The sequence below is a fragment of the Phascolarctos cinereus genome, unplaced genomic scaffold (assembly GCF_003287225.1).
Source record: "Phascolarctos cinereus isolate Bilbo 61053 unplaced genomic scaffold, phaCin_HiC Scaffold_726;HRSCAF=1367, whole genome shotgun sequence".
Lineage (NCBI taxonomy): Eukaryota > Metazoa > Chordata > Mammalia > Diprotodontia > Phascolarctidae > Phascolarctos > Phascolarctos cinereus.
Window position 1 is genome coordinate 8,921,142 of NW_027556098.1, and position 13,136 is coordinate 8,934,277.

General features: G+C 36.3%; 1 protein-coding gene and 1 long non-coding RNA gene across 2 annotated transcripts in view; one reads left to right on the top strand and one right to left on the bottom strand.

Moving 5' to 3' along the window:
* LOC110222483 (uncharacterized) overlaps positions 1–4,373 on the top strand; it is a 58,129-nt gene extending 53,756 nt beyond the window's left edge. Inside the window, exon 4 of the long non-coding RNA XR_002328397.2 lies at positions 1,826–4,373. This is a non-coding gene — a long non-coding RNA (uncharacterized LOC110222483). The remainder of the gene's footprint in view (positions 1–1,825) is intronic.
* The window catches only part of FRMPD4 (FERM and PDZ domain containing 4), a 746,498-nt gene that overhangs the window by 667,082 nt on the left and 66,280 nt on the right, over positions 1–13,136 (bottom strand).

Consider the following 13,136-nt stretch of genomic DNA (forward strand, 5'->3'; position numbering starts at 1 on the left):
TCCCTTTTAGCTTTGAACTGCTATTCTATGTATCAGTTGTTTCATACAACTCAATAATGGGGTTAAATATTCCTTCAGTAAGCAAAGTGGTCAACTTGAGTTAATTACAGATGACTCATCAAATATTTTAAAACAATAAATAGTTGAGAGGCAGAATTGTATAGTAGATTGTGTATAAAATTTGAAGGTAAGAAGTCTCTGGTTTGAGTCATGTTGCTGCCACTTACTGGTTGAGGCATCCCTTGAATCTCTGAATCTTTCTGTGCCTCAGTTTCCTCATCTGTAAATTGAGGATAATAATAGTGTAGTGCCTTCTTCACAGGGTTCTTGTGAGGTTCACGTGAGGTAGTGGATTGTAAAATATATCACAAAATTTAAAGCATTATATAAATAGCAAGTGTTGTTATTGGTACTATCATCTGAGATTATGTGCATAATACACGCTTGAACGAATAAATGAAAAACCTATATTAAGTTATTACTGTTTACAATGCACTGAGAATATAAACAAGACAATCCCTACTCTCAAAGATCTCACATTCTAACAGGGGAGACAATATTGTATAGATTTCAGCTATAATGAAAGGTATAATTATCCCAGTTTTACAGATGAACACACTGGGGGTCAGATAAAATAAAGTATTTCCCTAATGTCATAGAGCTGGTAAATGGCAGAACATGCCATCTGTTCTCTCAGGATCTTTAACGTGTCAGTCAAGATGGGGCTTACATAGAAAGACTGACATTGTAGAGAAACAGAAATTTGGCAGGAAGTAAACAAATGAAGATTAAAGGTGAGAAGCTCCATAGCACAAGGGCAGAAAAGAAAAAAAAAATATTCCCAGATTGGAGTCAGAACAAATCTCAAATCAAGAGATGATATCTATGCAAATCTGTATGTAGTAAGGCTAAATGATCGACATTTGTATTCTCTGTTTACAACTGGAACATTATGGAAGAAAATTGCGCAGTTTTATTTTCAAATGAGCTTTACAAATACACCCATTAAGCGGAGATGGAGGTGTATAAATTCAGAAAATAGCTATTCATTAATACCTGTCATCGTAGAGTTATGAACACATTTTCTCTCCTGACATTGCACACAAAGCCACCTTCCCATGGAACAGGTCCGCAGTTAGTAAACATGTTTATGGACAAAACATTAAAAAGGCACAGATAACATTAGTCACTTCTTAGCAATTAAGTTACTGGGTGTTAAAGCTAAAAGCACCTCTTTGACATGCAAATGAACTTTTGTTTCAGCACCAGCTATCACTAAGTGGGAATTTTTTTTTAAGCCTGAGTGCAAAGAGAACAAACTACTACCATAGGAGGCCTATGTAGGCAGAAGAAGAGATTTAACAGAGACCACCAGAACTGAAAGGGAGGGGCCGGAAAGGAAGGGTATCAAATAAGGCAAATTCTCTGGCTTTGCCAGGTAGTCCCATCAGGATGTCCTCAAGACAGCAGGTAATTATCTTTTGGTAGGATTCCGGGAAGGCAGAGGAGAGGGCAAAAAAGAAAAAGAGAAAAGGAGTGTTTTCACACACACACACACACACACACACACACACAGAGGCATGTGTGCGTGTGTGTGTGTGTGTGTGTGTGTGTGTGTGTGTGTGTGTATACATACATATATACATGTCAACATTTCCACAGCCTTTGAGCTACCTCCCTGAGATAGTCAAGATAGTTCAAGAGTTCTTGGGTAATTTTTATGATAAAGCACCTATCATGAAAGATGATCTGAATCAAAGAATAAGAAAAAGTAGATTAATGTTTAAAACAGTAGATAACAGGGCTCTTTTCTTCTTCTGAACAGCTAACATCAAGATTCAGACAACAAACAGACTTGGAAAAGTTGAAGGAGCATCAGTGATGCCTGCCATACAGAAAAGCTGAGCAATAGTTTATAGTAGTGTACCCAAGATGTGTGGAAAACTACTCTCTGTCTCTCTGTCTCTCTGTCTCTCTTTCTCTCTCTCTCTCTCTCTCTCTCTCTCTCTCTCTCTCTCACACACACACACACACACACACACACACTGATACATTTCACTTTTACTCTCATTTCCTAATATAAAGCCACTGGACATTATGATTAATCTGAACTGAGTTGCCTTTTAGAGTTGTTTGCACTTACATTTTTATAATCATTTTGTATACTGTTCACTTGACTCTACTTACTTGATTCTTCCTAGCTATTTTCAAAAACTTCTGAGAAAAGATAGGTAGGATTATAGGATCTGAGTTTCTATACAGGAGAGAGGCCTAAAAGAGGGAGGAGGATCACAAAGTACTCATTTTGCATCTTAACAATGTTCAAGTTATCCAAAATAATTATTCCACCTCTAAATTGTTTTTCTAATTTTTCAGGTGAAATATCTCTATGAGTTGATTTTTTGTTGTTGTTCAACTCTCTCTGACCCCATTTTGGGGTTTTCTTGGCAAAGATACTACAGTAGTTTGCCACATCCTTCTCCAGCTTATTTTATGGATGAGGAAGTGAGGCAAGCAGGGTTGAGTGACTTGCCTAGGGTTACATAGCTAATAAGTATCTGAGGCTGGATTGGACTCATGAAGATGAGTCTTCTTGATTCTAAGCGCAGTGCTCTATCCACTGTGTCACCTAACCACCCTGAGTGAGATTAAGTAAGACTTTATAATAAAGCCTAGTGTTAAACTTACCAGCAAAAGTCACAATTACAAAAAAAAAAATGGGGTTTAAGAAGCCCTTTCCTCTCAATAATCCCAGGAGTTAGGTAATACAAATATTTTTCCTGCCATTTTAAATGAAGAAATTGACATTCAGGAAATTAGAAAGTAAGTAATAGACTCAAAATTCTGCTACAAAATACAGTTCAATTTGCTTTCCATTACACCACAAATTCCTCATTAAATAATAAATCCAGAATCTTCCATGATGATCCATGGCAAGCATCTTCTGACTTTGAGATTGCTATGACATTGTTTGGAGTCTTCTTTTCTCTAGACTTTCCATCAGTGACTGGGATCTACTCAGGAATCAGGGAATAGAAAGAGAAACTGAAGGAGATGGGAATCATATTTCAGGAGGGTTCTTCCAAATCTTTAAGTGCTAAAGAAATGATAATAATAGCAATGATACCTTTCATTTGTACAGTGCTTTGTAATTTCTAAAGCACACATTCATAATTTAAAAAGTGACAGGGAATGCCTTTACCAGGGAACAATGATACCTTACATTTTTATAGCTGGGTGCTTTTACACAGCATTTTCTTGCCCATTATTTCATTTGGCCTAGAAGCTTTCTAACTTCTCTGCCAGGTCTTATGTTCCATGAGTCTGAATATATTCACATCTCTGTGAAGTAGCAGGATAGATATTGTTATCCCTTTCTTATAAAAATAGCAGGAAAACAGTCTCAGAGAGGTTATGGGTCTTCTCCAAGATCATATACCCAGCACCTGCCAGAGCCAACACTGGAATCCAAAATTTCTTATTTTTAGTCCTAGAATACTAGATCTGGAGTCAGGAAGACTTGAGTTCAAAACTGATCTCAAATACTTAATGACAGCATGACACTGAGCAAGTCACTTAACTCGCCTGCCTTAGTTTTCTCAACTTTAAGGGACATAATATAAGTAGTACCACTTAGAGTTATTGTGATGATAGAATAAAATCATATTTATTTTTTTTTATTTTTAGGCAATTGGGGTTAAGTGACTTGCCCAGGGTCACACAGCTAGTAAGTGTCAAGTGTTTGGTTTGAGGCCACATTTGAACTCAGGTCCTCCTGACTTCAGGGCCGGTACTCTATCCACTGCGCCACCTAGCTGCCCCTGAAATCTTTTTTATAAAGTGCTTTGCAAATCTTAAGTGCTATGTAAGTGCTAGCTGTTATTATTCTTACTTTAATAGCTCTTAACTTAGTAAAGTAGGCAGAGCAGATATTGGTATCTCTTTCCTACAGAGATAGCAGAAAAACAATGTTTCAGCAAGGTTGAGGGACTGTTCCAAGATCATATGGTCAGTACGTGGCAGAGCCAGAGCAAGAACCCAGATTTCTGACTTTTGGTCCTTGAACTTTTTACCAGAAAAGTTTCATGGCACCATTGCCTTTGTCATCAAGTAGCCTCTCATGACCTAAAATGACACACCAAGACAGGCACATTTTGAGTCAGACCAATAAATATACTGTGTATTTTTGAAATAATACTATTGTAATTTTCTTTCCTAGAATTTCATCTCATAAACACTCCAAATATCCTACTTACCTGCCCACACATCCCCATGCCATACTGTGGTTGAGTGATTTTTATATGTCCATTTAAAGACAACTACCACAATCTTTTTTGTGATAATAAATGCTCTCAGTGAGTGGTCTCTCATCACTTAATTGGTGCCTTGCTTAAAATGAATATTGAAGAGAGTGGCTTTCAAGAATCTGGATTCAGGTTCCTTGATATTACTCAGCTTCTATTGTCCTAAAAGTTGATGGTAAATTGCCCCATTTTTTCTTCCCCTTATTTCCTGCTATGTCATTGTTGTGATTACCAGGCTGTGTTAGGCAAAATAATATTAGCTCTTCTGCTTTATAATGTTTTCTCCTCCCTATGCCTTTAATAAGGCTGCCAAAAGATGCTTGGAACAATAATATGGTCAGGTTCGTATGAATGAATAGGGAGAACATAGTTGAAATGTGGCAGATCTGAGCTAATGATCACCTTATTTCTTTTTCCTTTGAGATGTTTACATACAAATTAATGATTTTTTTTTTACACAAATGACTTGGAAGCTAGAAATTATCCAAACAATAAGTATTCAGCAGTGAAATGGGCACTTTATAAAAGGAGGTCATTTAAAAATTCATTAATGGCCATTGTGACTGTGGTCTTTCCAGAAGACAAAATTTTTAGCATCTATGTATGATATCCATACTTACATTACAATCTAATAAATATCACCAAACTGCTCATTTATTCAAGCAATAAGACTTTTAATTTTTCATTGATTGATTGATTCATTTTATACTCAGTGAGTACCTATTATGTGTTATACACTGAGCATCCATTTGCCCCAATGTTTTGTAATTAGAATGTTTATATTTCATTGGCCTTTCAAGCACTGGTAAGTGAACTTGATATGGTATTTGTATAACATGAATTCCAACTACAATGAGATGAATTACTTCTCCAATTTGAATTTATTTTTAATTCATCTATCTGTAAACCATGGGTCTTAAATTCCATCAGCTATATTGCATTTCATCTGGTGTTCCTTGAGAGGAAAAACCTGATGTTATATGCTCTTTAAACTTAGAGGTCCCATTTTAACAGTGAATGACATAGAAAGAAGAAATGAATTAAGTCAAGTGCAACACAGAACTTTTATTAATCTTTCACATTGAATTCTTGACTCAAGTTTCTTGCCATTTTAGATGATCTTAGAATAAAGGAGGGGAAAAAAAGCATTAGGAAGTTCCATTTCACTTTTGGCATTATTTTCACTAAGTAAATGCTAGACTTGCTATCCATATTCCCAAGTGTTGCTGAGTTGCTGAGCCAGGAATATAGAAATATGAGAAGAAACAACATTCCCTCTAGACAGGACTTAACAAGGTTTCCAGCATTCCCTTGTAGCCATTAGAGTTACCTTTTTAAAAACATTTACTACTCTAAGGATTCCAAAATTATGTTTCCTCAATTTGAAACGAGAATATTTGAGGAACCATGCCTAAAACTGTTTTACCTGGAGTCAGGAGAGACCAGAGATCAAATCCTGATATAGAAACTTACCCTGGGTAAGTTTAACCATTTGTAGATTCCATTCCTCACCTGTAGCATGGGGATAATAATAGTACCTGCCTCAAAGGATTAGATCAAATGAAACAGCACATGTAAAATACTTTGAAAAACTTAAAAGCCTATAACAATTCTCCATATCTCCAAGCATCCAAATTATGTGGGGTAAGGAGAATTTTTATAGGCCCTGAAGTGGAAAGTGAATTTTTTAAGTTGATGGTTGAATTTATTTTAAGTTGAATTTTTATAGGCCATTATATGCCCCAAACCTCTGCCTTTGCCATTATCTCTAGACAAAGGATGACATCAATCATCGTGTTAGTCATTTGTGAAACAGAGAACATTGGTGTAGATGGTTTACAATGTTTCTCCCAATTCTCAAAGTTGTGTGATTCTACGAAATCTTACTGTGACAAACAGAATGAATTAATATACAGTAGAATAAGCTCCTGGAGAGCAGGAATTGTTTTCCCTTTTTCCTTTGTATCCACATTACCTAGCACAGTGCTTCACACGTAGTAGGCACGTAATAAATGCTTATTGGATTCCATAGAACTGGATTTAACTTTCATCAATGAGGTTCTTTCCACATCTCCCTCTTAGCACACTAGGTTGGGCTGCAGATTTTTCTAAGCTCTGCAACGGGCTAGGTCACCTTTTGAGCCATTAAACTGGTGGTGGATTTACAATTAAAAGCTCTATTTTTCCTTCCATTGCTAGATTTCCAGCTATACCCTAGTGTTCTTAGTGTAATCCTTGTGACTTGCCCTGCTTTCCAACCCTCTGAGAAGCTCTGACTTCAGAGATCACTTATGTTAATTCCATTAATATGTTTGGATACAATATTGACCTGTAACTGAGGTAGTGTAATTCCCCTCACCCCTTTGCCATACAAAGAAGACTTGGTTTTAGATGACAAAGATAATAACCAGTCTTTATGTGCTCTAACCAGAAATGAGACGTAAGACATAGGGAAAAATCAGCTTTCCAAGTACAGGATTGATTCAGAGAGATGGAGGTGAGAAGGAAGGACATTCTAGGCATGGAGGAAAGCAAATTTAAAGGCTATCTAGTGCAGTGGATAAGAAAGAGCAGGAGAATAAAATGCAACAAGTATGAAAAGGTAGGTTAGGGTCAAGTTATGAAGGGCTTTGATAATGGAGAGTAATTAGAGTTTGTTGAGTAGGGGAGTGACATGGACAGACTTGAGCGTTAGGAAAATCAGTTTTGTAGCTAGGTGAAAGAAAGAGGTCAGATTAAAGAGTCATTAAAATACATTAGGGTTATTCCAATCATCCAATGCAAGAGGGCCTGAACTAGGATTATATCTATGTAAGAGAAGAGAAGGGGTTGAATGTGAGAAATATTGTGGAAGTAGAAATGAGATTTGGCAACTAAGTAGATATGTGGGTGATAGTAAAGAATCACAGATGACACTCACGTTGTGAACCTGAGTGATTGGAGAGATGGTAGTGTCCTCAAAAGAAATAAGAAAGTCCATAAAAGGCATGGCTTTTGAGGGAAAAAAATATTAATTCTGTTTGGATATGATGGGTTTTGGGGGATCTATAGGACATCTAATTTGAAATATTCTATGGACAGCTAGTAGTGTAAGACTGGGCATTGGCAGAAAAACTAGAGCTGGAAACATAGATGTGAGAATCATCAGCACAGACACGGTAATTAAATTCATGTAAACAAATGAGATTACAAGAAGAAAGAATAGGGAGAGTGAAGAGAAGAGAGTGCAGGACAGAGCTCTGGGGGACAGCTACCATTACAGAGTATGATCTAAGAAAGGTAACTGGGAAAGGATGGTCAGAGAGGTAGAAGATGCAAAGAAGAACAATGCAACAAAAACTGAGAGAAGAGAAAGCAGCCAGAAGAACAGAATGGATAAAGTGTCAAGTGCAACAAAGAGATGAAGAAGGATATGGGCTGACAAAAGGTAATCAGATTTGGGCCTTAAAAAAATCACCAATGACTTTGGAAAGGGCAATTCGGAGTTCAAGGATGATGCTGATTTCAAATTGTAGATAGCATAGAAAATAGGAAGATAAAAAGAGGTTTTCACTACTACTACAATGAATGTAGAAAGCTTTTTGAAAAGTTCAACTGAGGAAGAAAGGTGAGATATAGGACAATAGCTTAAGAAGATGGTGAAGTCTAGTGAGGATTCTTGGTTGAGACTTGAGAGAATTTGTAGGCAGCAACAGAAGAAACTATTGGGTTGGGGGGCAATCTGTTGGAGAAAGAAGAAGTGATAGGATCAAGAAAAAGGTCACCCTTTCATCAAAGAATTCCATAAAGGAGGAAATAATGGAGGATGATAGTTGGGGTTGTTAAGATGAAGAGATGGGGAAAAAGATGATGAATGGTCTCTTTTTCTCAATGAAGTAAGAGACAAATCATCTGTGAGTGAGGAGGGGATAGAGTATTATGAGAGATTTCAGAAGATAAAAGGTTTCTAACACTGTGGAAAGTGGCATGGAGAATTAATTAGGGAGAAATAAAAGGATTGGCATCCTGCATAGAAAGACCCAGTTGAGATAACATAATTTTGTAGGGAACCCAGTGAACATAATTGCTTGGCTCTCTTCAGTTCTATTCAGCAGCATGTAAGTATTTTCAAAGAAAAGCTTTGTAAGACCAGTGAGAACCATCTCTCTCTTTTCCATGGTGTAGAAGAAGCACAGATTTTGGATTTAAGGGTCATGAGTTTAAATCCCAGGTCAGCTACTTACTAGCAGTAGTCCTCAGAGGATAGCTAGTCTAAAAGGGATCAAAATAAAAGCTTATGTTTGTGTATATGTTTTAATTTCTCAATTGGATATTAATTAGCTATGTAATACCAGAGAAATATATTCCACAGATTTGAGATAAATGAAAAGAAGGCTATCTAAGAAATTCTTTGAACAGTAGGGCAGAAGTTTGTTTTTTCTTATTTTATGCTACTATTTTTCTTCTTATCATCAGTCACCTTTCACTTGTCTACTCATCCCTCCCACTCTACACCTTTTAGTCAGTAAGCTTATACTCCACTCTTCATCTGGCACTATTGCTGCATTTTTTTAGAGTAACAAGTTCTGAAAAACACTCTTTCATAGAAAACTCTATCTTTCAAATAAATGGATACAGGATGCACATGGCACCTAATCCTCATCCTTTGATCATCTTTCCCTGTTTGTGGGGTTGACCTCATTGCACAGGAAGGTTGCCTTTTACATTTAGAATAGTTCATTATAAAACAATGGCTAATGATGAATTTCGGCTTCCACTTTGGAAAGAGAGGGGAAGCAGATGGCAAAGAGGTTAACACTTCCCGTCATGCTCAGCTGACAAGGTGAAGAATGAGTGATGGTTCAAAGCTGACAAAATCTTTGCAACCAACATTGTAGGTCCTTAAGCAGCTACTCCTGACACTTCATTAGGTATGATTCTCAGAAACAGCTTCAATGTCACTGCTTCTGCTGCCTTAGCACAAGCCAAGCAGCCTGATAATCCTCTGTAGATCACTCTGGGTGACTGAGCTTTCATGAAGACATGATTTCCACTCACCTATTAGTAGATGATGAGTGACACAGAATACCCAAAGCAGAAATGACAAAGGAGAGCTAACTCGCTTCAAAGACAGTGGGAGGATATTTTATCCAGCAAGGAGGTAGAAGGCAATTATTTACTTCAATATAGTAATTCTTAGATTTTTTTGTAACTAATATCTGAACTTGAAATTTGGGGACTATTCCTTTTAAACCTTGACTGCAGCTTACAATATGATGCTGTACCTTCCAAAAATATAGAAAAGCGGCAGACCACTCACATTGCTCTGTAGAGCTCTGGGTTTAGGAAAAATCACTCCAAGTATTGTTTTCTCCTAAACTGAGTCAGGAAAAAATAATTAAGATTCATATTGTATTTCCAATCAATGATGACCAGAGGTCTATATATTATTATTTATTAATGATGGTGATGACAATAAACAATAATAATAGATACAGTAGTATGTAAAGCAAAGTATCTTCTTGAATCCTGAAATTTTATAACTTAGCAACACTGTCACCTACTTACGGGGGCCATCATTAATCACTGTTGAGTCATGTGTACACAATGACAAATAGATATTTTGGCACAGAAAGAACTGCCTGCAGGCATGGATGACATTGCTTTAAACCTAGAGTATTTTGGAAAATATTCCTCTGTGAGCATACTGAAATTAACATGCTTGGCTGAATCGTGAAGTTAAGTTTTCAGACTAAAAATGTTTATTTGCTGACTCACACATGTCCAACATATGACAGATGTTTGGAGATGATAGTGCAATTCCTAGGATGCCTGAAAGACCTTCACATTTCTGAGAGACAGCCTTAACATAGCGGAGTCTTGTAACTGTTTTATTATTTAGCACAGAAAACTACCCACTCTGCTTCATTCCCTGTCATGTGGAAAAGTGAAATGGGACCCAGCAAAAACAAACAAACAAATCCAGGCACTAGGAAATATCAAATGACACTGAATGATTAGAAATAACTGCAGAATTTCCCTCCTCTGAAATCCCATTGCACATGTGACTCATCCTTTTTTTTTTTTAAATAAAGCTCATTTTAGAGTTGCATTTGTCTTGTTCCTTCCTACTCTGAGGTCCATGAAGCCAGGACCCATTTCTTATTCATCTTTGTGTATCATAAAGTGCTGTGCACACAATAGTTACTCAACAAAAAAGTCTATTTAATAAATAGAGGGAAAGGAGAAAAACTGTGGTAGAATTTAGTCTTGGCTTTTCACCAGGCACATGGCACTAGGCATGTAAGTAACATCAATAAACTTAGAAACAACATGATTCATCTTCCTCCTGGGATTCTATGATAAAGAATCATTCGGGGAAGATTGTTTAACTATTTTGATAGGCGGGTCTTACTCTAATTCTTAAATCTTTTCCTTTTAGGTTATATTTTCTTTATATTTATTTATATATATATATGTATATTTAAATTTTGGAATGATGTGTTAAGGATTTTATGTATGGTTGTATTTCTTTCATGTTTATTTATTTGCTTTTGTTGATGGTCATTGTTTATATATATTTTAATTAAAAGGCTTACATAGGATTCTGTCATCCAAAAGAAAGCATTTATGACAATAGACATACTTGTAAAGAATTATAAGACTTAAAGAGTACTTTGCACTCTACAATGCTCTGAGGCAATATATGTAAGTATTATTATACCCATTTGACAGATGAAGATGCTGAGGCTGAGAAAGTTTAAATGATTTGCTCAAGGTCACACAGATTAGTAAGTATCAAAGCCAGGATTCCAACCCTGGTATGTCTTGACTCCAAGTCCAGGATTTTCCTCAATACACCACACTGCCGTACATTTTAATTGATATATTTTCTCCCTCACTACCCCAGCTATATTCAGTCTCAAGTGGAAGATCGGTAGCAAAGAGAACCCAAGACTTTACCTGCCTCTCTGTGACATACCTATACTGAACTGAAACAAAGAGGAAGGGGAAATAGGAAAAGATGAGGTGATTAAACTTGTTTTCCTCTCCCAAAATGGGGGGGGATTATAAAAGAGAGAAATGAAAATGGCAGTAATTTTATTTATCTATCCTGATACCAAACCATTTTTCCTACTAACAAGCCTCATAATTTAAATTGCTTTCAGTAGAATTCTCTTTTTTAACATCATGACTCAATCTGAAGAGAAGAGATTCATTTGGTGCTCAACTTGAATCAGTATTTGTTGTTGGGAAGGCAAAGTTATCTATCTCAGATGGCCAAGTCATAAAAATATATTAATATCACCATCAAGTGATATTTAAATAGTCATTGGGATATGGTACTAAAATTTATACTTCAGTGTAAGTTAAACAGAAACCCTACCAACAAGAATACTGGCAAGAAGAAAAAAATATTGGCTAAAAAAAAATTGCATTTGATGCTATTTTCCTGTCGTCCAAATTAATTGATGGCCTAGGGAAATTATGTGGTGAGGGAGGTGCATTAATTCTTTTTTTTTTCTTCCTTGTTCTGAAAGTGGATTATGTTCCATCCTAAATTAACAGCCATTAAATGAGTTTGTACCTTAAGCAACCTGTTTCTGTACCTATTAAAAAAAAAACTGGTAAAGAGAATATAAGATTTATACCAGGACCTAGAAGAGAATGTACACAATAAGAATTTAGTTCATGTTATTTTTTGTTTGTTGACTTAAATTAAATTAAAAGGGAGGATTTTACCTCTAATTTCAAGCAAGGCAGCAGAGAAGGTAGTTGATAGTTCTTAGCATCTCAGTGACAGAGAAAGTTGTGAGAACTATAAAAATCATGAGTAAAGCAGATTTCTTCCTTGTAAATTGATTTCTGATATGAGCTTATCCCACTATAGCTATAGATTTTCTTTTAGGTTATTCATTCATGTTTTATAATCATCTAATTATTATATATATGTGGAGTAGTGGATAGCAAAAACGATCATCTCCAAGATTGCAAAACATCAGTCATAATTTTTAATGACTGGACTTGACAGAAATGAATTCTTATTGGAGTTATTTTATGAACCCAGGGACCTGAATTTACAAACCATCAGAACCCAGTAATTTCAGTTAGTGCTCAGATAAACTTACTATGATCCCTCAATTACTGAATTCTCTTGGGAACGGTGCTCTTTTATATATATAAAATCAGCCCTTCTAAAAAGTTTCATAAATTATGCAAAGCAGAGCTGCCAGCCTTTGGGGATGTAACATACATACACACACACACACACACACACACACACACACACACACACACACACACACACTCCTCAGCACAAAGCTCCTTTAGGTCTTACCCCAGTTGAGAGTAAACAAGGCCAACTCCAAAGTTGTGAAATTTTTCAAGCTTATTTTTGGTTCCCCTTCCCCAGGTACCCATACAATCTATATTTTACTTTTCACTCTTCCTCCCTTCAGACTTCTCCTGTTACCCCTTCCCCTACCAAAAGGGGAAGGAGTCTGATGGTGGCCCCTCATCCTTGACTGTTGATTCACTGGCTCTACTTTTCAGAGGTTCTTAACATTTCTCTGTGTCATGGACTCCTTTGGCAGCTTGGTGAAGCCTATTTACCTCTTCTAAGAATAATTTTTAGGTCTATAAAAAACACATGGGATCACAAGGGGAACCAATTATATTGAAATACTGTCTTCAAAATACACATACATTTTACAAACCAAGTTCGCAGATCCCAGATTAAGAACTCTTGTTTAATTGAAGCTCAGTCATACTGAATTGTAGGCTTAATGAAGTATTTTAATTTTAAGGCCTTTATTTCTAATTGAGACACAGTGGGCCTTAGTGGATAAAGAG